Source organism: Triturus cristatus, chromosome 2_2 (assembly GCF_964204655.1).
Source record: "Triturus cristatus chromosome 2_2, aTriCri1.1, whole genome shotgun sequence".
Taxonomy (NCBI): domain Eukaryota; kingdom Metazoa; phylum Chordata; class Amphibia; order Caudata; family Salamandridae; genus Triturus; species Triturus cristatus.
The window spans coordinates 394,389,382-394,414,966 of record NC_140582.1 but is presented as its reverse complement, the minus strand read 5'-3'; the positions used below and the strand labels follow the sequence as shown (position 1 = coordinate 394,414,966).

General features: G+C 40.7%; 1 long non-coding RNA gene across 1 annotated transcript in view; it reads left to right on the top strand.

Annotated features, from left to right (window-relative positions):
* The first annotated feature begins 1,875 nt into the window (after positions 1-1,875).
* The window catches only part of LOC146862293 (uncharacterized), a 117,675-nt gene continuing 93,965 nt past the window's right edge, over positions 1,876-25,585 (top strand). The window contains exons 1-2 of the long non-coding RNA XR_014978413.1: positions 1,876-1,976; positions 20,230-20,350. This is a non-coding gene — a long non-coding RNA (uncharacterized LOC146862293). The remainder of the gene's footprint in view (positions 1,977-20,229; positions 20,351-25,585) is intronic.

Below are 25,585 nucleotides of genomic sequence, written 5' to 3'. Positions count from 1 at the left end.
TCAGGCATTCTTTCAAAGCCCAGGAGCAAATTGGAATGATTCACTGTGTTAATATAGTCTATGTAAAAGCCCTCATGTGGGAAGTGGCAGCCTGTTGGAAGGGTCCCCTTCTACATACTGCAATGCCTGTTTTAGTAGTTCATCTCTTTCAATTATTATGTTCCACATAGGAGAGGGCATAGAACTGCCAAAGCCATGATGATGGGGAATAGTTGAGTGCTGGATCCAAATCCTCGTGCCTTTTGAGATTTTGACATGGAAGTGAGTAAGGAGTAATGTACCACGAGTCAAGCAAAGCAGTTGTTGCACATGCTGCAAGAACATTTGCAAAAGGTGGAACAACATTTTTCCAATATCAATGAAGAAGCCACATCATTGTTCAACAGCTTAATCCTTTATCTGAACACAAATCAAAGGCTGCAAAATGAAATTATGTACTTTGAAGTGTACCTCTAAACCACTATTCTGGATTCATGAAACAGAAAAGGGCTAGCAATTTAATTTCTTTTTAACAGAGAGTGTGTTAGATCCCTTTCAGAATGCCATGGGACAAGCAGGGGTGATTGGGTGCAACCATGGTGGTTGAGGTCTTTTATTCCTGACCTACTATGGATTCTGAACAACTGGGCCAAGTACCCATTCTGCACTTGACTCTCAGGGTAAGCATGATCCGAGCAGTTCATGACTCCCTCAGTGGTGAGATGTGGATACACAATAGTGAACATGGGCTTACAACTCAAAAGTCATGCAGCAACAGCAATAAATCATTGTCCAGCAAAATATGCACTTTTATGAAACAAAGAGAAGTTTATATTTCTACCACTAACTAGCACACAGGAAAAATACAACATTCACAAACAATTACACAGACCCGTGCGAGATCAGGACTTTAGTGTTTTCTATGGCGATTCTCTGTCCCACTTCCTCCTCGCATTAGTGAAATGGGGTTATTCCCCATTCACTATTGGTAACATCTAAGGTATGACCTACTAGTAGTTCGAGTCTCAGGAGTCCACTTTGGCTCTGACTCAAAGTCAATAGTATTACAGCACTACCATTCTACAGAGCTACCACGTTAGCTTAAGCAACAAGTTCCTCCAAGGGCTCATAGGCCCGAAACCAGTCTTACATGTACCGGCACGCATGAAGGGTTAGGAGAGCCTGGGATCGCCCTGTATGCGGGCACTCACAGTTGCTGCAGCTGAGATTCAAGTGTGTCAACCATATGCAATCTAGGTGGGTACACTCATGCGGTGTAGAATCTCTCACGTACGTGCTCCTGAAGCAAGCAGAGGCTCTCTGCACTTCTCTTGTGAGGTAAGGGTCCGGTTCTTCTCCCTGTGGGGGGTGGTTGCAACAATCCTGTCTTGGGTACCTTGTCTGGGTAATGGTGCGCAGGCGTTCCTGCAGCATCCTCTCTTCTCTGGTGGAAGGTGACAGATCACGTCGTAGTTCTTGATGTTCGGGGGGACCCCCTCTGACAGATAGGGTCACCGTATCTCATAGCACATGGACTCCTGCCTGATAGGCATGATGGCATCCTTCACAGGGCCCCTCCTAGTATAAAGTGTTGTCGCCCACTGCCGCACCAAGCTACAGCACTTACCACACAGAAGTCTTTTCCACAAGTGACCCTCCTGGAATACCAGTTTATGTCACAGGCAGCGATCTTGCAGAGCTTCCTTTCTTCCCATAACCATCCAGCTGCTTGGCAAATTGCAATTTTTGGACTCTCAAACTACTCTTCTTGTAGTCCATTTCCAGACATTAAATGCGATTTATGGGTTGAGTTTTTGACCTTTTATGCTGGGGATGTGTTTCTTTTGAAAATACCCACTCCTCTACCATCTCTTCCTCTTTAAAGGCAGTCTTTCACAGCAGGAGTGACTCCAAAGCTGATGGTCATTCAACGCAGGGCTTGGAAGTGTCTACACTTCACATCTGGAAGTCAGCCACAGTGATATGCGCATCAAAAGGTAAGTCCAGGGCCAGAGCCCTACTGTTTATGATTCTCTTAACAGCCCCATCTCCTTCCTGAGATATGCACTGTTTAAAGTGTACAGGGGAAGCCTGGCTGTCCTCTACCCAGTGGTTTTCCCACCCAGCTTATAGGAATGCATCAATACAAAAATCTGCCTGGGGGACTTTTCTACCTTCTCTCCATGCTTCAGTAGGCAGGCCTAGATCTCCCATGATAGAACTCAGGGACCTCCATGTATTATACCATTTGTAGGCACACTCACACCCAGTGTGTGAATACAGCATACACACATTGCGCAGCACTGCATCTTCCATGTACTGTACCACTCATAGGCACACGCACACCCAAATTTTAACATGCATGCATAGTCTAGTGCTGTACCCTTGTGTATTGTACCACTCCTATGTACATATGCACACAGCACATGCATCCGTGCACACACTGCATAGCACTACATCCATTTTGTATTGTACCTTTCTCAGGCACACATACACCCAGCAGATGCATCTAGTTTGCACACACTGCACAGGACTACATACTTTGGTGCATATTTGCAAGCCCCTAACACCACCAGAGCATCACTTTTTTTAATGCTCAGGTGATTTACATGGCCTTGTAAATATGGCTATCTTTCACGCAGTACTCCGAGTCGAAGGAGCGTGTCATGGGTGTTGCTGTGGGTGTTCCCAAGCAACACCCATGACTTTTTGACACTGCCCAGATCTGCAAGGATTCATAAATCTGAGGCAGCACCAAAATCTAACACCTTTCTCGGGGAGGTATTAAAGTGGCACAGCGAGGAGAAATGCTTTTATTTTTCCTTGTTTTTTGCTCTTTCTATGTATACTGCATTCTGCAGCAACATGCAAGGAGCAAAACATCATTAATGATTGCTTTTGTGCAGGAAGGTATCCCTTTTTGCACAAACACAATCATCCCTGCAGACAACCTTACACCATGGTGCAAGAGTGCCTGCGCTGGCGCATGGCTGCTGTTTGTGCACCGGTTCAGTGGAAAGCACAGGGGTGTGCTGTAATCTTGTCAATAAGGTGCATCCCTGTGTTTTTACATGACACAGCTCGGCGCAGCAAAATTGCTTGTGGCACAGCGCTGCACCATTTCATGGTGTATTGTGTATTGTACCATTCACAGGCACCTACAAACCCAGCACACTTTTTTAACATGCACGCCCTGCATATTACTGCATTATCCCGGTATTGCACCCTTCCTAGGCACGCATATGTCCAATGCAGATACACTACTCCTGCGTTACACAGCACTTCACACCAAACCAATGTACGCCAAGGGTGAGTTAAGCACACAGCAGTAGAACTTTGAAAATGAGTGAGCCAGTAGGCCTCACCCTAGTGACACAGGTTAAAAAGGACCTGTTTACTCCTGAGCACTACACAGTATGCTGCCACCACCGTGCTAATGCTGCTTATCTCCTGGTGAAGGCAGAAGTCTTCCACCACTATGAGGGTAGCACTCTGGGCACACCTTCCGGTCCAACAAGACCGCAATCTGTGACAATGGCCTATGCCATGGTGCACACACGTGATCTCTGTTTGCCTATGACAACAAAGATCATCATAGGGATCCAGATATCAGTAAAGGTGGGCACTCTGGGCAGGGGTGCAACTCCATTACCATGCAGAGGAGTTTTGCATCCCAACAGGATGTCTCCATTCACAAGAATTTGATGGACAGGAAAATGGATGACCTAGAAGATGAACATTGTAAATTTAAGAAATAGCAGAACTGAGAAGCTGCTTTTAATCTCCAGAAAGTGTAGTGTTGGCTCAGTATCCATAAGCATTTCACAACTGCAGCACCCAGCTGTGGTAATGCCATCACCTGCTAACAAACCTACAGTACCAACAACTTGACATCTGCAGTGAGTTGGTTTATGGATATAGCAGTATGCAACTCAAGTGCATATGTGCAGTGAACAAAAATTACACTTGAGAAGATGGAACAGGATAATTTGGAAGACCCAAGAGAGGTCTGCCGGCATCAAGACCAAATAACATGTAGGCATGCGTAGAAGGAACAGAGGCTAGAACTAAGCAGACTGGCAATACAGTATCTTGCATGTCCTGTAGCCCCTGCATTTTATTAGGACATGTTCAGTGCGGCTGGGGCAGTTGTCATGGTCAGAAGGAGAGACTGGCAGTCATTTTATATCCCAAAATTATCAGTCTCAGTTTATACTTTACAGGAGGGAACTTTTTCGGACATCACACATGGTGAGTAATTATCTTCAGATGTACTCCCTAAATTTAGGAATTAACTCAACTTTTCAGATAAAAATAAAAACAGAAATGTATCCTACTTAAAAAACAAAAACAGGAAAAGCGTTGTAGTTTAATATTTGATGTACTGCTAATGTAAATACTTTTAAATGGCACAGCTAAACAATTAAGGGTGAGGCAGCCATTTGCCCTTTGGTGACTGAATGATGAGAGGTCGCAAAGAAAGAAAACAAATTCAACATTATAGTCAACTGACGATTATTCAGCGAGCAATCAACGGTATCTAAGTCAGAAATGACAGCCCCCAGACCATTGCTTGAAACAAAAAGATACCTGTCTCCCATGTCTAACCCTGCATTCCCATGCTCATTTGTAAGTAAAGATTATAGTTGTATATATCTCATAGATAGATACATGGACACAGCAGTTTTCAGGCAAAATATTGAATGTAAAATATCATCATACCAAAATATTGTGATATGGAAATATTGCCTGCAAGAATATCGTTATCAAAAAGATAAATTTTAAGGTAAGTAATATCGATTTTTTAAATAACGAAGTCATTAATATTGTTTACAAAAATATAGGGGCCTATTACGATGTTGTGCGGATCACCACTGTCAGGCTGTCAGTGGCGGGCCGTCCGACAACCAGACTCAGTGGTCTGACCTCCGGATTGCGTTGCGGTCGGTCAGACAGCTGCAGTCTGAGGGAAAGACCAACACCTCCAACAGGATCAGCGATCCCACTGGGTCGTCGGTAAGACAGATTATCCCCAAATGGCAGCAGTGCCTGCTCAGGTACCACCGTTGGGATTATGATGTCCTTTTGCGACAGCCTTTCCATATCTGCCTTTCTGACATAAGAAGGCTTTCAGAAAGTGACTAGCAGGGCTCCGGTCCCCCCCACAGCATCCGCAACGGGGCCTGAGGGGCACCTATGGTGCCCACCAAACATCAATGCATCGTAGGGCAGGCACCACATGGTGCCTGCCACACGGTGGACGGATGTTTTAAATGTGTACTTTTTCTATTGTGGCTTGTGCTGCAGCCCGCAGCAAAAGCCTCAATAGTAAAAATACACATTCTGACCTCTGTGAAGGCGTTCGCATCAAAATAATGGGAGTGGGACCTCCGACTCTTTGTCCGGTGGTACTGTTTCCGCTATGATTTGGGTTGTGCGCTGGCCGGAATGACATCGTACTATGCCCCATAGTTGTTTATATCGTTTTCCAATTGTTGTTATGTATTTTAGTATACATTTTACATTGTATATGATGTGAATTTTTGTATAATTATTGTTCATGTTTTTTAATATAGTTGTTTAGTAATTATGAAATTTAATTTAATTATTTTTGGTGATTTTTAGTACTGTAGCTGGTTGTGGATGTATAGCGGTACAGGTTGGGAAGTAATTTAATTATAATAAATTAATAATTAGTTTTTGCTTACTAATATTTATTTAATAGGCAATTAATTATACTTTTGTCATTAAAATTTTGGGTGCAGGTCGTGGGGTTTATAGGCGTACAGGGTGGGAAGTAATTTAATTTTAACTAGTTAATAGTAAGTTGTTAATTAATATTTTTTAAATAATTAATTATATTCAATGTGTAAATATATCTTTTTTTAATTTTAGGTGAGGGTTGTGGGGATTTTAGGGGCACAGAATGGTAAGTAAATTAATTCTACTGAATTAATAATTAGTTGCTAATTAGTAATAATTATTGAATTTGTAATTATTTATGTTAATTGTGTATTGATTATTTTTATTTCTTAATTTTGGGTGTAATTTGTGGGCTTTTTAGGGGTAGAGGGTGGGAAGGAAATTATAAGTAATAAATATTTCACTTTTTATTAATGATCATTATTTAATTGGTAATTAATGATGTTTATAGTCCAATTATTTTTAAATTTACCTGTTAGGTGTGGGTTTTGTAGGGGTGTAGGGTGGGAAGCTAATTAATTTTAATTAACTTACATAACATTTTTAAACTGATATTAAGTATGAAATAGATTATTAATTATAGTAACTGAGTGTGTTGTGTGTTTTGTGGGGGTATATTGTGGGAAGTAAATTAATTATAGTTAAGTAAAAATTAATTTGTAATGAATGATAATTAGTTTATTGATAAATAATCATGTTACTAGTGTGAAAAATTTGATTTTTTAAGTTAGGTTTTAGGTGGGGGTGAGTGTTTTGTAGGGTATAAGGTGGGAAGTAGCTAAAATAAAATTATTTAATAAATAGTTTTTAATTGAAATTAAGTATTTAAATGACAATTACAATAATATTTTAAGTTATTTATGATATGTATTTAACATCGAAAAATGTATTTTATTTTATTTAATGTTTATTCTATATTAAATATTTGTATTTTTTATACATATTTATGTTTTTATTTGTTTGCTATGTTTTTGCAATTATTTTATTGTGTTGAAGAGTGAATTTGCTTGTTTCTAATGTTGCACTGACTGGAGTAGGAATAGTAAATTTGACCCCTCCGTAATCCAACACTTTCCTTGCTGTTTAACTGACAGGAGTGGGAATAGAAAATTGTACACCTCCGAAATCCAACATTTTCCCTAGTGTTTCACTAACTGGAGTGGAAATAGTAAATTTGACCCCTGCACAATCCATCATTTTCTTTACTGTTTTATTGACGGGAGTGGGAATAGTAAGTTTTACCCCGGTGTGATGTAACAGTTTTCCTACTGTTGCATTGCGTGAAGTGGGAGTAGGACATTTTATACATCTTTAGTAGAAAATGTTGCATACTTTTGTGTAAATTGTAATGGGAATAGTATATGTATTAAATACAAAGTCATATCATTTATTTTTTATTTTTACAATTTATATTATTATGTTTTTGCTTGTTTAAAATGTATAATATTTATAATTATTAATGTTTTTAATGTGTAAAATATTTTTATAAAATTGTAATGAATGTATGTTGTTTGCTTTTTTATTTTATTTAAAAAGGGTTGTTTTTTAAATATTTTATGTACTTTGTGTATATATATATATATATATATATATATATCACCAACAATCCCGATAATGGAGAAGGCTGTCAGATAGGGCGGTCCGGGTTGGGGTAATCGGCAGCCCCAATTATGAAACTCCAAACTTTTCTTATACGAAAGTAAACACGGACTCCCAGGAGATTTGCAGTTCTAAAGCTTGTTTAATAGACTGCACACAACACAACGCGTTTCAGCTTTCGCCTTGTTCACGCTAAAGAAAGTATTGTTTCAATAAAGTTAAATACAATTCATAGTGCGCAAAATAAACAACAGACTCATCTCGACCACATAATGTTACAGGGAAATGGTAGCGTGGCGGCCATCTTAGCCTAGTACAAAATTCATTCAGAGAGGCTTGTAATGTGAAATAACATTACAAAAAGGTTTAAATGAAAAATAGCAATGATAGAATTCGCTTGTCACAACTTAATGATGTATTCAGTAAATGTAATTGTACAGCGTAAGTCGCACCCCACATGCTATAAATAGCAAGAAAGTATTAGGCATATGCATACATTGTACCTCAAGCAATGTACAAAATTATAGCCCTAGTGGGCATATCTCAGGTGTTAAAGCACCGCAGTCATGGATACCTCATATACAAAATTATTGGCCTAATTGGCAGATCTCTGTTGCTATGTAAGCTAGGGTCATCAGTGTACAAACTACTCCTAAACATAGAGCCCCAGTGGGCAAATTAGAGAAGTACAGTACTGTAATCAATTCAGTTAAGAGTGATTCGAATTTCAAGTTCATCAAGGGCCTCAGCATGCTACTGATACCAATCCCTGAAAAATATAATAAAAAAAACAAAAGCAAATTTTAGTATAACATGATTCTAGCCACAGTAAATACAATATAAATATTACAGTTTAGTTATGCAAATGTACAGATAGCTCTTCACTCGAGTTCAACCCTTTAGGGAACATCGTATCGAAGTCCACAATAAATCTGGACTCCACTTGTCTCAGATGGAGTAATTTGTTCCCTCCACGCACAGTATCCACATAACAGCATCTAATACCACCATTTTAAGCAGTCGTTCATTTTGAGCATGTAGCTCGAAAAAATGGCGTGCCACTGGGTATTGTTTATTGTTACGGCGCAAAGCCCTTACATGTTCTAGCACTCTTTTTTTCGCACGGTGAATGGTGCTGCCAATATATGCCTTGTTACAAGGACATATTAGTGCATAAACCCAATACATAGTGGTACAAGTAAGAGCTTTTTTGATGGTAAACTTTTTGCTCATGCTGGAAAATTGTACCTCTGTACAATCCACACTATTTCTGCATGCCTTGCAGTTTTTACAGCAGCGAAATCCTGGTCTGCCAATACTCTTTAAGGTAGTGTCACTGGTAATTACATTAGGACTTAACTCATCCCTCAAAGAATTGCTTCTCTTAAAAGTGACTTGCGGATGGTTCGTCAAATGTTTCTTGAGATTATTGTCAGTCAGCAGAACATGCCAGTGTTTATCCAGAACACGGCGCAAGTCATGCGCCTGTCCCGAGTATGTGGTGATAAAACAAAGGCTTTCCATTTCTGGAGTTCGTTGTGCTGGATGTAACAACTCATTCCGTACAACGGCATCAACTTTTATACAAGCTTCTTTAATGGTCTGTGACTGGTAACCTCTATCTCTAAAGCGTTGCACCATGTTAGCTTTTTCATTTAGATAGCTGCTCTCTGTACTGCAATTGCGCTTGGCGCATAATAATTCCCCATATGGGATGCTGCATATCAATTTGCGAGGATGGGAACTGGATGCACTTAAAATGCTGTTACCGGCGGTCTTTTTACGGTAAAGGTGTGTATGTATGGTTTGATCACTAATCTCCACCATAACATCTAGGAACTCAACAGAGGTCCTACTGGCATGCTTGGTGAAGACCAAATTATATGGGTTGTCATTTAATTTATTTACAAATGCACTGGCAGAGTCGAGGTCACCTTTCCAAATTAAAAAGATGTCGTCAATATATCGGAGCCACAAGACACAGTTGGAAAATTCTTCCAGCTGCGAGGCCACCCGCTCCTCCCACCAGCCCATGACAAGATTGGCATAGCTGGGGGCGAAGCAGGTGCCCATCGCTGTGCCCTGCGACTGCCGATAGATGACATCATCAAACAGAAAAAAATTATTGGTCAAACATAGCCATGATCATTTCTGAATGATGTAGGAGAGAAATAGAACGGGCTTTGAGGAAATGTTGCACAGCTCTTAAACCCAACTGATGTTGTATGCTTGTATACAAGCTGCCAACATCCAAGGTAACCAAAGTATAGTCAGGTTCCCAATGTATCCCATCAATAATGGTTAAGAAATGGGTGGTGTCCCGTAAGTAAGCTGGTAAGGCAACTACATATGGTCTTAAGTAGTGATCAATATAACGGGAAGTATTTTCCGACAGAGACCCAATAGAAGAGACTATGGGTCTGCCTGGCGGGTTAATGGGGTCCTTGTGCAACTTGGGGAGTAAATATAGCACAGGAATCTGAGGATGAGAACATCTCAGATAGTTAAATTCCTCCCATTCTAATAACCCCTTTTCCCTCCATTCTACTAGAAATTCTCCATACTTGTTATTGGACAGTGTTATAGCCCTCCTATCGGAAACCTCATAACATGTCTGATCATTCAGTTGCCTGAAACCTTCACGTAAATAAGCTAGTTTGTCCTGGATAACAACATTGCCACCCTTGTCCGATTGTCGAACAACGATGGAACTGTCTGCCTTCAATTTTTGCAATACCTGTATTTGACGCCAATTAAGATTTTTCTCACAAGCTGGAATTTTGCCATATCTAAGTTTCTTTAAATCATGTAAAACACCCCTCTCGAATACTTCAATGGCATCGCACTCAATAATCGGTAGAAACACAGATTTGGGTTTAAAATGGCTGCCTGGATTGATATTAGTATCAATAGAAAATTCATCCAAATTCAGACATGAATCAACATTACAATCATCTAGATTAGACATAGTTGATAATGCATGTAAAACTTCAATATCATCAAAATTGAGGTTATTCAACGGCATAATCACAGGTGTTGTATCGATCTTATTATGTTTGGTCTCAAACCATTTCTTCAATTTCAATTTGCGTGAAAAATAAAATAGATCAATTCGTGTCTGAACAAAATTAAAATTGGAAGTAGGGCAAAAGGACAACCCTAGTCCAAGGAGGTCTTTCTCATCATCGGACAGGATTCGTTCAGAAAGATTGATGACAGTCATTATTGGACTTTCTTGACCCTTGTCATCATTTGACGGGGCCGAGAGCGAGGGTAGGACGCCAGCAAGTTGCCAGTCTACCTCCAAACCGGAGCAACTATTGTGCTCTGTTCTCATCCCCGTCTGTCCGGAACTAGGTCGTGAGGGGTCTATCCTCATCCCAGTACCAGTTCCTATATTAATCACCCCCTACCGTTTCTAGCAACTAGTGCTAAACGGTAGTGCACTCACCTTACACGTTCTAATTGGTCCTGACGAAGTGCCATTGACCCCTTCTGGGGCAGCTGGGGCACGAAACATGTTGACCACACCCACACTTGACTAGCCCTTACGGAACATCACTCCTAAATAGGGCTTTTACATAATTTTAATAAGGCTGGAGCTACCTCAGTAATAAAAGACTTAAATCAAGTAGGACGGCCCTATACCTTTTTTAAATACCTCACTCCTTGTGCACTACCCTGCCCTCACACCCACACGCACCCATACGGCTTCTTCAAAAGATCCCCGATAAAGAGCCCCGGTTTCGGGAGCCCGTCAGGCATTGCAGCGCCGGCCTGACGAGGGGCATATGCCCAAATGATGAAGCATGACATCCCTTGGGGTGTGTGAGGGCATTACGAAGAAAGACCTGTTCTTCCCTACTTCCCCTTCCTTAATCAGCTACCCTTAAGAACTGCTCATTCTCTTCTTAGTATCCCCTTGTCATCATTCCCATTGGGCCCACCCACCCCCCAAACACACAACACCCCCCCTTCTCCCTTGATATTTCTTATTTTCTAAATATGGTCCATGCGCTTTCATAGCCTTCATTCTATTTTTCTTTCATTTCCAAACAGCACTTCTTAAAAACTGTAGCCATTGTCCTGATGATGACCTTTATTGAACAAGGTCGAAATGCCGTCGACATTCCAGTGTAATTTACGGCCACCGCAGGATTAAATCCTCAACACAAATTATTTATTGTATTCATGTTGATTGTTATTATTGTCTGCCTCTATTTTGTGCCGCTTCACGCTGTATATATATCACTTGTGTAACTGCACTTATCACTTGCACTGAGCACGGTCAGTACAGAATTGGTGTGTTTATTGGCTACTTTAATTCAGTTGTAATATAGTGCTGTCCTAACTATTTGCATAATAATAATGCTTTTTTTCTTATCTTGGTCTCCTGTTTCCCTTCTTTAATGATTTATGCATTCACTTTAATTGCCTTTATAATTACTGGTTGAGACATTGTTGTTTTGCTATCATAATTCACCCGATCTCAACTGGGTAAACGGGTTTACTCCTGCTTTACGTTCCTTGGGTGAAAATAAGTGGCAGTCCGTTTCTGGATTTCCAAATTACCCACCCTATGATTAAGATGCCGGAGGCATCGAAACGCGTCAGGGACATTAATCTACCAGGTTGCAAATGCTCTCTTCTGTGAAATAAAAGTTCGGATGAACTGTTCCTTGTGCAGTGCGTCTCTAAAGCTTGGGGTTTTTTAAAGGATATATATATATATATATATATATATATATATATATATATATATATATATATATATATATATATATATATATTCACTTAAAAAACCATAGATTACACACATGTTATAGTTAGGTGGATATTTCACTCGTAAAAAACCAATGAAATTCCCCCGTTATAGTTAGTTCAGATAACTATAACTCGCGCGCCCGCAATCCTCTGCTCATGACGTCACATATTAAATCACTCATGACATGGTCAGTGGCATCACTCTTGACATCACTGATGACATCATCCTTGTGATAGAGTGGCGGTCGCACGAGTTATAGTTATCTGAACTAACTATAACGGGGGAACTTCATTGGTTTTTTACGAGTGAAGTATCCACCTAACTATAACATGTGTGTAACCTATGGTTTTTTAAGTGAATTTGCAAGGTTTTTTAAATGCTAATTCCTAACTATAACGTGTGTGAAACCTATGGTTTTTTCAGTGAATTTGTACGGTTTTTTAAATGCTAAGTTATGTATGTATTATTATTTTTTTTAATGGTTTTTCACCATGCGCGCACGGTGCACGCACCCCCGTGATTTAAAAAAAAAAAAAATGTAATGTTTTTTTTTGCCTTCGGGGTCCTTCAGGGACCCCCTGACAAAGGCTAGGGGGTCAGGAACTCTCTACCCTGCCCCCTTTTCACGTTCGCCACCTTCCTTTTCCACTCTCGCACTGAAAACAAACAAAATGGCGGCCGACACTTCCTGATTTCGACCGATTCGAACGTTGACCGACATGTAACAACCAATCAGAATTACGTTCGCGCACGGTAGGGTGCGTGCACCGTGCGCGCACGGTGCGTGCACGGTGCGCGGCTATAGATATGTATGTGCTTTAACTGCAATTTTCTCAGGAACTACTGAACAGATTGACTCCATATATGCAAAAGGCACATCCCTGACCTGAGGACTACCTCTCTGCCAAATTTCAAGTAATTCTGTTCAGCCGTTCGGGCTGTACCTTCGACTAAAGGTCCTATGGGAAAATGCATGGGGAAAACACGTTTTGGGACCCCACTTTTTTCTCGGCCCCCGCTTGACGAATCCCCCCTGAGACTTTCAGGGTAGGAGCTGAGCGGAGCGCCCCATTAGTTTTGAAAATTTCGCGAAGATTCGTCAACCGGCACCAAAGTTATTCAAAATAGAATTTTGAGATTTCCTATGGAAACACGGTCCTAACTATAACTATCTACTGGCGACCGCCAGTAGATAATATATATATTTATATATATATATATATATATATATAAATATATATATATATATTCCTTACTCCAAACGGGTTTGTTGGGAACCGAGCCCGTAGTCAGGTGGTGCTTACTGCCGGTAAACCAGAAAACCGGCAAATCTATATAAATCCAATTAAACGTTGAAAGCACACTCGGAGTCACGGGTATTACATAAACGGCAGTAGTTTATTCTTCGTGACGCGTTTCGACACAAAAAGTGTCTTGTTCACACGAATACACAAACGTTTTGCATTGGTTTAAATAAAGTTCATTGAGGTGCTTTTTCCCAAAACATAGTGTAAACAGAAAAAGGACTTAATCTGTAGGTAATCACTTGGGATGTTCTAATGCAGCAGACATATTGGAAAGTGCAAATCAACGTTTTCACAGTGTAAAAAATATTTCTATTTACACTCTTAAGTACAGGAGAGACATCACAGTGTTTATCCCTCGGTGGGAATACATCTCGAATAATTAGTTTCTTTAGATTTCATTTTTAAATAATTGTGTTTAAAAAACGAAATCATACATACATCGCCAAGCATTGGGCTAAATCACTTTTAGTTGCTAAAGTTACTTATTTGTATTTAACAATCTCAATACTTAGTAGTTATAAATATCAATATTCGTTATAGCCCATGTTCTGGACAAACACACATTTAATTTGTAAACGCTCTAGTGGCTTGAGGTATGTAGAAGGGGTCTCTTCCTTATGCATATGTATCGGTCTAGTGCCTGAAGAGAGACTATGTATTCATACTATACATTGATTAGGCACAACTTAATGTTATTTGCAACATCACTCTCGATTGACACCTATATGTACGTTACAGTCCTCACCACACCTGTGATATAATTAAATGTGCAAAAATGAAAAACAAAAAAACAAATTATATATTGAGAAAAGATATAGCATATCCTTATAAAATTCTCTTATCGGTGTTATAGAGTGGTCCCGAGCCCGGGGAAGAAAAAAAGGTTAGGGAACCCGTGTAGCCGTCCTACATAAAGTGGGCCCCTTCCTTTCCTCCTGTAAAAAAACACAAATAAGAGATATACAGCCATTAGTATCTCAGAGAGAAGGAGACAAAGAATCCATATCCAACAACACATTCATTAGTTATCGCAGAAATACAGTCATTATTCCTGATAATATCTATAGCTATTTATTCAGTGTGGAGATGTGAGGCTAATTCCTCGTCAAGGTTATGCCCGCCCGGGAACCTAGTTTCCAACTCAAGTATCCATTTTGATTCCCGTTGCCGTAATCTGAGGTCTCTATTGCCACCTCTTGAGTTAGAGACTATTTGTTCAATGGCAAAGTACCGTAGCAGGGAATTATTGGATTGGTGAAAATCCAAAAAATGTCTTGCAATGGGGTATTGTGCATTTACATTGGTGATAGCTCTAAGATGTTCCATCACTCTCTTCTTAACCATGCAGATCGTACTCCCCACATATCTACGATTGCAAGGACATTCAAGTACATACACAATATAGTTACTGCTACATGTTAGGAATTGGTTGATTCTCCACTTTTTGTTTCTTCCTGGAATAGTAAATTCCTTTACAGAGTGGCTAAATTTGCAAGCTCGACAATGCCCGCAGGGGAAGAAACCTTTGAGATCATGAAAATTGTGACTTTTCAACTCAGTGATGTCTCCTCTCACCAGTATGTCCCTAAGGCTTCTGCCTTTTTTATAGGTGATCAGGGGCCTTTCTCCTATTTCCTTTCCTACAATGGCATCAGTCTGGAGAATCTTCCAGTTCTCCGTTAGCATTTTACTCACTTTTTGTGATCTATTGTTGTATGTAGTCACTAGTCTGATGTTACTATCTACATCTTCCTGGTCCTTGGCTTTTTGTTCTAGTGCTTTTGTCCTACTCACATTCTTAATTTTTTCCACTGCATTACTGAGGACCCATTCAGGGTAACCTCTTTGGCGAAACCTTTCCAGCATGTTTTGTTGTTCTTCCAAAAATTTGTCATCAGTACTACAATTTCTCCTTGCCCTCAGTAGTTCTCCGTAAGGAATGCTCCATTTCAAGGAATCTGGATGGCCACTGAGGGCATGGAGCAAACTGTTCCCAGCTGTATCTTTTCTGTACAGACTGGTTGTGAGTGTCCCATCTATGATTTCTATATAGGTATCTAGAAACTCTACCTTCCTCTTGCTGATATTAGATGTGAGTTTAATATTGTAGGGGTTGATGTTTAGTTCATTAATGAACTTAACTGCTTCATCTTTAGTGTCCCTCCATACAATAAACAGGTCGTCAATATACCTGAGCCACACCACCACTGACTCAAAGTATTTGGCAAGGGATGGATTTGAATGTATTTCCTCCTCCCATTTTCCTAGAAAAAGGTTTGCAAATCCAGGTGCGAAGCACGTTCCCATGGCCGTGCCTCGCACCTGTCTGTAGAGTACCCCATCAAACATAAAAATGTTGTTTTTAAGACACACCATCATCATATCCGCTAGCATGCGTGTATGTTCAAGATAGACAATGGCTCTCGTGCCTAGGAAATGCATGCAGGCTTCCACTCCCTGGACGTGATCTATTATAGTATACAATGAGTTCACGTCCAGGGTAATCAGATGGTAATTTTCATCCCATATGAGACCGTCTAATTTATTTAGGAAGTCCTTAGTATCTTTGACAAAAGATGGTAGATTCATAACATGCTCTTTTAGGAACTGATCCACGTATTTAGATATATTTTCATTTACACTACCCATGGAAGACACAATGGGTCTCCCTGGTGGAATGGTGGGGTGTTTGTGAAGTTTTGGAAGAAGGTATAGAATGGGTAGCTTCGGGAAATCACGTTTTAAAAAACAATATTCATTCCAAGAATTGATTCCCAATTCTTGCCACTCTGATAGTTTTCTCCATGTTGTTATTATGCTGGCATTGTATGCTGTAGTATCGCAAATACAATAGTAATTATTATTATTGAGTTGTTCTTTAGCTTCATTGATGTACATTTCTTTACCCCAAAGAACAATGTTCCCCCCTTTATCTGATGGTCGCACGACCAAACATTTATCCTTCGATAGTGACAGAATAAACTCGCACTGTTTGTATGACAAGTTTTGTATTCCTTTAGGATTATTATGTTTATCTATTTGTTTTATAAGTTCCTTAGTCACCACATCGTGGAATGTATCGATTGCATCATGGGGCAAATTGGGGTAGAAAACTGAGCGGGGTTTGAATTGTGTGCATGCTGCTTTACTCGTTATTACATCTTCTGCATCCGCAGAGTAGGGTGCTCCTAGATCAATTATCGCATCCAATGTGTCAGCATCTCCTACTGTCAATCCAGGTTGTGTGGAAATATCATAAACTTGGGCCATATTGTATTGTCCTTTACTGTTATTTAATATATGCCATTTTTTTAATTTAACCTTTCTGACAAATTTGAAAATGTCAATGCGGGTATTGGCATAGTTAAAAAGTTCAGTTGGACAAAAAGTTAACCCTAGACAAAGGGTTGTTTTTTCAAAGTGGGACAGTGTACGTGCAGAGAGATTAACTATGGTTTTATTTACCATTCGGGCATCCATTATGGCGTTGATTTTGAGCCTTTCTTCCTTGTTCCCATGGGCTCCATTCTTCTTTCTGTGTTTCCTCCTGTGGCGTCTTTGTTTGCTGCGCCCCTGCCTCTGCCTCTTCCTCTTCCTCTGCCTCTTCCTTGTCCCCTCAGTGGTGGAGTAGGTGTTCCTGTTGTTCTCCCCGATTGACGGCTCCTCTTCATCACCCTGAACTCGTCTAAAAAAGTCGCCTGGTGTGTTATGACATCCACATCGGACAGGGAACTTGCTGTGTGTACTGACGCATCGGTATCTGAGTCTGTTAGATCCAGACTAATTTCCACATTTGTTTCCGTGGTAACTTGCTCTTTTGTTGTCGTAGTTTGGTTGTACAGATGGTCGTACTTGTGACTATAAATCAAGATACGTCCTGTTTCATAGTCAACACAGTCTCTGTGTAATTTCCTCTGTTTCCTTAGTTTTATAGCATCTTCGTACTTTGTTAGTCTTCCCTTCAGTTCATCCTTAAATTTTTGAATACATGATTGGTCTGCATGTTTTTTCAGATTTTCTTCAATCTCTGCTATTTCTTTAATAATTTTTTCCCGATCTTCCCAGGCATATTTGATAAGTATTAGCATCATATTCTTTGAACTTTCAGCAGAATTTTTTGACCATTCGTCAAGCATTCGGGGATTCATGAGAGGGCGTTGTATATATTCTTAAACCTCTTGGTATCATTTGTTTCTCAACATAGTCTTGGAGCGACGTTGCCTCCCACCACTTTGAGCTTTCTTGTTTCTTTAATTTTTCATATTTGCGTAATAGCATGTTTACCTCGTTGTCTTTCTTGTTGCTGGCATCCAATAATCCCACCGATTTTCCTTTGCCTGGAGCGCGTGCAAAAAGAGTTTGTGCAGCAGCGCGCCTGTCTTTTTCTTCTTCCATGTTTTAGAAATGCTGTCTCCTGTAGGAACCAATGAATCCCTCAATTGTTGGTTGGTTGTTTGTACATCTCACGATGATATACAGGGCGGCTGGCACCTGTGCCCTTCGTGCTCTTCTCGTATTGTCTCTCTTTGCTTTGTTTGTTTGTCTTGTTAAACTACTGCCTCGTTATACCCGGACTCCCCGCCAACTGTGAGCGGTTCCTGATGCCACTGTCAGTTTTCTCGCGTTGCCGTGGAGATGTATAGGGAATGCGTATTCGTAGATTACAATATACTTGGAATCACACTTTATTTAAACCAATGCAAAACGTTTGTGTATTCGTGTGAACAAGACACTTTTTGTGTCGAAACGCGTCACGAAGAATAAACTACTGCCGTTTATGTAATACCCGTGACTCCGAGTGTGCTTTCAACGTTTAATTGGATTTATATATATATATATATATATATATATATATATATATATATATATATATATATATATATATATATATATATATATATATATATATTCACTGAAAAAACCATAGGTTTCACACACGTTATAGTTAGGAATTAGCATTTAAAAAACCTTGCAAATTCACTGAAAAAACCATAGGTTTCACACATGTTATAGTTAGGTGGATATTTCACTCGTAAAAAAACAATGAAATTCCCCCGTTATAGTTAGTGCAGGCAACTATAACTCACGTTACCGCAATCCTCTGCTGATGACATATGTGTCTTTATGAAAAAAAACATATTTGTAATATATGTATAGCTAAAATTTAATGGAAGAAGACATGGGCAAATAAGTGTCTAAATACAGTATTAGCATCAGCAGAGGATTGCGGTCACATGAGTTATAGTTGCCTGCACTAACTATAACGGGGGAATTTCATTGGTTTTTTATCAGTAAAATGTCCAGCTAACTATAACATGTGTGAAACCTATGGTTTTTTCAGTGAATTTGCAAGGTTTTTTAAATGCTAATTCCTAACTATAACGTGTGTGAAACCTATGGTTTTTTCAGTGAATTTTTACGGTTTTTTAAATGCTAAGTTACTTTACGCCATTCGTGGCGTGCGCGCCCACTTAACGCAGTTCGTTCCGTGCGCGCACGGTGCGCTTCGCGTACCGTGCGCACACAGTGTGCACGCGGTGCGCTTTGCGCACCGCGCGCCCACTTTACGCAGTTAGTGCCGTGCACAGGGTGGGCACGCGGTGCACTACGCGCACCGCGTGCCCACGTTACGCTGGATGGGCCATGTACGCACGATGCGCTTCGCGCACCGTGCCCACATGGAGGACATATTATGCGCTTCGTTGTGAAAGGTAATGTTTGATTTTTTGAAGTGCAATGGTTAGGAGAGATGCCATGCACAAATTGTGCTCTTCGGGCACCATTTGCACACGGGGTGTAGAGAATATTGTTTTTTTTTTTTTTTTCAATTTTTTTACCGTACGCGTACGGTAAGCGTAATCGGCGATTTTTCGAAAAAAATTAAAATTGAATTTTTGGCCTTGGGTTTGCTTTGAGGACACCTTCATCTAGGCTAGGTGGTTGGGAGCAGTCTAAACAGCCCCTTTATATGTTTTTTGTCTTTGTTTTTCTTCCACCCCCTGAGAGTGCGAGATAGAAAATGGCGGACGCCGCTTCCTGGTTTCGACCGATTCGAATGTTTACTAAGATCTAACAGCCAATCAGAATCACGCTCGCGCACGGCACCGTACGCGTACGGTAAGCGCACGGTAAGCGCTCCGTAAGCTGCCACAGATATATATATTGGTTTAAAGGCTATTTTCTCAGGATCTACTGAACAGATTTACACAAAACCTACAAAAGGCACTTCCTTGACCTGTAGCCTACCTCTCTGCCAAATTTGAGGTAACTCTGTTCAGCCGTTCGGTCTGTAGCTGTGTCTAAAGGTCCTATGGAAAAATGCATGGGAAAAACTTAACTCTCATCTTACTTACACAACAGATGGGCCAAGCTCATTGACTTGTTGAATGGTGTTTATGACTCTTTAAAGTTTTACCTAATTCCTGCTACCCAACCAGTCATGAAATCCATAACCTTCTTCCCTCAGGTTTCAAGACCTTTTGTGCTGTGCTATAATTTCACCATCAAAAGATCTCACAATTGGTGGGCGTGAGTTTAACACATCGCAAAACGCTCAGAGGGGGGGCTGACAAAAATAGTTAATTTGCTCACATCGCCCCCTTATCCAGGCCATAAAAAGACATTATAGTGCAGAGAATAAATTATAACAATGTTAGGCCAAGAATAGGTAGTGTGCACTTTTTCTTCTACAATCTAAGCCCCATGGAGAATAACTTATCTGAATATTCTACTGAAGCTTAACCCTTTCTGCGACTTGAGTGTTCATTAAGATTACATTAATAAAGACCCCCCGTTTTACACTGTGTTGATTTATTGTGCTCTTTGTTTTGGATTTTCCACTCACTCTGGTATTTCCTTTTATTTTTTTTGTTGTAGAATGTGAAACCTTCTTTTTGGTTTGCCTGTCCCATTAAGTCGACTAGCTGCTTCTTTGGAAGAAACCCTTACATCAACAACAAGACTTTGGAGATGTGGCAAGCAAAATATTTCTGCTCTGGTAAGAACTGGAAGGAAGGAGTGGTTGGGTTTGGGTTTTGACAGAACTTCCCAGTACCCATAATATATATGAACACATCCCTGCAATTGATTGGACCTTAGTTGGAGCATCCTGTTTTGCATATGTGATAGAAAAAACTACAACAAATAACCATAAGAAGTAACCATGATATTTATTAAAAACCCATAATTCAGAAAAAGTAAAGTAGTTATTTTAACACTATCACAAACCTATTCCAATAAAACTTAATTCAGATGCTTCTATTGCATTACGTTGTATTAATAATTCTGCATGTTTAATTAATTATTTTCTAAAATGGGTTAAAAGTATAAATTAAATCAATTCATGGCATGGCCCTTTCATCACTCTTACTGTTTATTTAAAAAGAATGACTAAACTGCAACGGTTGTTTGACTATACACCTATATAAATCATGCAACATTAACTAAGCTATCCAAGCATGATTTTTAGACAACTATTGCCACATAAATTATATAGCAACAAAATATTTCCAGTAGCCCTGCTCATTTCCTTCTCCCGAGGCCTACCCCAGTTCCCACGCCTGATCCACACATCTTTTTCTCAAATGTATTACAGTACACCAAATACAAAGCAAGTGAGTGTTAGATAAGACATAAAGACCCTGATTTTGATGTCAGTCAGAAAGTCTCCGACCTCTGGTTGTGCTTAGGCCGTTTTCCGATCACTGCACAAGCACCCATAGAGAAATGGGAGCTTGCGACTTTACCATGTGTAGTCGCATTGTAATTGCGGAGTCAGGACCGCCGACCTACGATCAGTTGATTCCACATCCGTGGTGATGTCGGTCGAAGGCAACTTCGACCAACATCATAATCAGACCCAAAATGCTAGGGCCTGGACAAGGTTTAGGCTTTGTTATGGACAAGTTGGTTCAGGGTGACACAACTCATACATCACATTTTTAATGGAAAGTAGAAAACTGACCATTAAAGGAGATGGCATATGAGAAAAAAAACTTAGAAGAATGCTGTGGGAGAAGTGTATCAAGTGCTGGGATGGGAATGGAATGGGACACAAACAGAGATGGTAGTAGCTATTGGTGGACAGTGGAAACTAGGAAGCACACCACTTCTTCTACCTGTTAATTTAAATGACAGAGGAAAGTAGACAGAAACATAGGAAGGAAGGTGAACAATTGAAAATGGTTTGCAGGCTGGGCTTAGAAGCAAAAAATCATGGAATAGTTTACCAAAGCAACAAATGTCATTGAGAAAGAATATTGACTTATCACTCGTCTCAGCAGGAGCTACTTCCTCCCCCTTATCTTCTAAATGTTGGTCTTCCTGGTCCTCCCCTTATGCCACGTTGGCATACTTAGGTTGCAGTTCTGAACAAAAACATAATACACTTATTTAGTAATATCACAACCAACCACAGTATTTGCACCACTTAAAAAGAACGCTTAAGAAATGTGAATTATTGCTAGTCAAAGTCTCACTTTGAAAGTTTTGGTTCTACCTTTCAAAGATCAAATGGTCACACTTTCCACACTATTAACAAAAGTTGTAATAACGTGAAATGGATAGGAAACTATCAGGAAAATGATGATTAAAGGAAGGAGAGTGGCAAGGCACTGGGTGATGCAACAGTCAAAAACACAAGAGAGGAAAGAAAGGAAAAACAAAGAAGACATGATGAATAAGATTGCAGAAACAGAAAGGAATTTAAAAGTACTCATAAAGAAGTGTAAGAAGTTAATGGAGAGTAAAATAGATAAGATGAAGTGAAGATAAATAAGAAAATACAGTGATGCATGTAGTCTAGGTGAGATTAATTGTTAAATCCAATAAAATTAAATAGATACAAAAATAAACCGAAGTATGGGGGACTGCGGTCTTTCTCTTCCTGGCCTTCTTCTTCTGTGATGCAGAATGGAGAAAAGAAAAATAACATACTGATTAGTATCACCATCTGCAAAAAATACTAAAGTACATTTCATACTGGCAACAAAATATACTGCTTTAGTGACCAATCATAATTACCCCATTGAACCACAATCATAAAAGTAGTTCCCTGTCCTAAAATGTATTACCTACACCTCACTGTGATGAATACTGTGCAGTGGTAGAAGAGAGTCAAAAGGAGCTGACTGTCTTTATCACTTCCACCACATCACGCTAACTTGCTTACTGTGCAACAGATGCCACTACTGAGCAGAAAGACTCCAATTTTGTTGTCCACTCCTAGACCTCCAGACTTGAGTCCTGACTGTCACTCTGCTTCACATGGCCCACTAGTCTCACTGGACCACAGGTACTCACCATTCACAAAGTGTTACAAAAATCTCTCTCTCTATATATATATATATATATTCACACAAAAAAACAAAGGTTACAGGGACTTTTTACTTATACTGATTTTTCACTCGTACAAAACCAGAGAAATTCAGCCTTTATAGTGGCCTGAGTTAACTATAACTTGTCTTGCACCCCTGCAATTTACTGCTTATGACCACACATATTACATTACTCATGACATGGCCAGTGACATCACTGATGACATCTCAAATGACATCACTGATGACATCATTCAGTGACTGAGTGTTTTTAAAATGTTCATTACGTGTTAAATATATATATCTAAGTGTATTGGTGAATCAGTGGGTGTATGAGTGACTGTTTGGATGACTGAGTGTGTGCATGACTGACTGTATAAGTGAGTGAGTAGGTGTCTCAGTGAATGTATGGATGAGTGACTGGTTGTGTAAATGTATCTGTCTGTCAGTTGACATCTGAGTGGGGGTATGAGTGTGTTAGTGGGTGTGTACATGACTGTATGGGTGATAGATTGGTTGACTATCTCTATGGTTGTTTGTGTGTGCGAGTGAGGAGGTACATGACTGCTAGGGTGGATGACTGAGTGGGTGAGTCAGTGCCTGTATGGGGTAGTGAGTACGTGTGTGAGAAGCTGAATAGATGAGTGGGTGTCTGTATTGCTGTGTTGGTGATTAAGTGCTTGTGTTTGTATGGGTCAGTAACTGTATGTGAAAGGCTGTATAGGTGAGTGACAGGGTATATGAGTGACTGTATGCGTGAGTGAGTAAATGTGAGAGTGGCTATATGGATGAGTGCATGCTTCTGTCAGTGACTGTATAGGTGACTGGGTATGTGTTACTATTTGTATGAGCAAGTAAGTGTATGTATATGTAACTAATGGGGTTAGTACGTACCTGTATGAGTGACTGTATGGGTAAGTGTGGAGGTGTGTGAGTAGTTCTATGGGTGACCCACTAAGTGTGTGAGTGCTCATATGGGTATATGAGTGGATATGTCAATGGCTGTATTGGTGACTGAGCGGTGTATGAGTGGCAGTACAGGTGAGCAAGTGGATATGTGTGTAGATCTATGAATTAGTGAGTGGCTGTGTAAGTACTGGTATGGCTCTGTCAATCAATTTGTGAATGGTTGTGTGGGAGTGCCAGTGGGTGTTTAAAAGATTTTATAGGAGTGTGAGTTGGTACGTCAGAGATGATGTTGATGATGTCATCACTGATGCCATCAGTGATGTCATTTGAGATGTCATCAGTGATGTCATCAGTGATGTCAGTGACCATGTCATGAGTGATATAATATGTGAGGTCATAAGCATTGGATTGCGGGGGCGCAAGTTATAGTTAACTCAGGTAATTACAACAGCTGAATTTCTCTGGTTTTGTACAGGTGAAATTTCATTCTAACTATAACGTCTCTGTAACCTTTGTGTTTTTTAGTGAATTTCTAGGGTTTTTCTCAATTCTATTTGATAAAATAGAACGTCCCTAAAACCTTTGTTTTTTTTTAGTGAATTTCTAGGGTTTTTTAAATGCTAATGCCTAACTATAACGTCCATGTAAGCTTTGGTTTTTAGGTGAATTTCTAAGGTTTTTTTAAAGAGCAGTCGCGTTTGCAGAGTGGTAGAGAAAGGGGGCTGGGCCTTCAATCACCTCTCAGGAATTCCACTACGTGGGGCTTACAAGACGTACCAGGAGGGCTTCTTGGCCCCCAAGGTCCCTCTGGAGCCAAGGGGACTTTATCCCCAAACAAGTGGTGCGCCAGAGGGCATGTTCGAAGAGTGGCGGAGAAAGGGGGCGTGGCCTCTGATAACTTCTTAGCATTCCTGTTGTGTGGGACTTACTGGAGGTAACAGGAGGGGTAGTTAGTTGACCCCCAAGGACGTCCTTGGGGGCCAACTACCCCTCCTATTACCTTCAGTAAGTCCCACACAGCAGGAATGCTAAGAAGTTATCACAGTCCACGTCCCCTTTCTCCACCACTCTTCCAACATGCGTCCTGGTGCACTTCTACTTGTTGCTTGAGGCCCTCAGAATGCAATGGGACCTCATGGCCCCACCAACAGTGCGCCGAGAGGAGCGTTTGCAGAGTGTGGGGATTACTGGAGGTAACAGGTGGGCTAGTTGGCCTATAAGGACCCTCAGGAGCGAAGGGGACGTCATCCCCCAACCAAAAGGACGCCAGGAGGCACGTTTGTAGAGTAGTGGAGAAAGGGAGCGTGGCCTCTGGGGAGTTGCTGGCTTCTGATTTTTTTTATTTTAGGATGGGTGGCTGTGTGACTCCCCTTCTCTTGATCCTTTTGGGCCCCAGGGACCCCATCCCCCAGGGCCTGACTCATTAAAAAAATAATGTATTAAATAAAAAGGGAGGGGGTGCACGGCCTCCCTCCCGAGGCTGTTTTCGGTCCTGGGGACCCCATCTCCCGGGGCTAGGTCTATCTCTATATTTTTTTTGTAAAGGGGAGGGGGCAGTGCGGACCCCTTCCCCAGGCAGATTTTGGCCCTGGGGACCTCATTCCCCGGAGCCCGGACAAATAAAAAAGAAAATTTTAGGGAGGGGTCCACTAAGCAGGACATTTTCAGCCCCAGGGACCCCATTCCCCGGATTCAGGCCTTAACCTTTTAAAAAAAAAAAATTGGATAGGGGGCCTTCGCGGCCCCTCTACCCATTCCCCGGAGTATGGCCACATCGTTGGGGACTATGGGGGGAGTCTCAAGGCCCACCTGGTCCCAACTAACTCCCCGCATCCTGCAGAAGCCAGCATTGCTTTTGGGCAGAGGGAGCTGCAAACATGCAGCTCCCTCTGCCCAAAAGCAATTTTGCTCCGCTTCATGGAAGTAAGAGCATTTTTCATGCTCTCACTTCCATGAAGCGAAGCAGTGTTTGCTGTGGCTTGGTGGCAGCCGGGGTCTGTGCAGGTGAC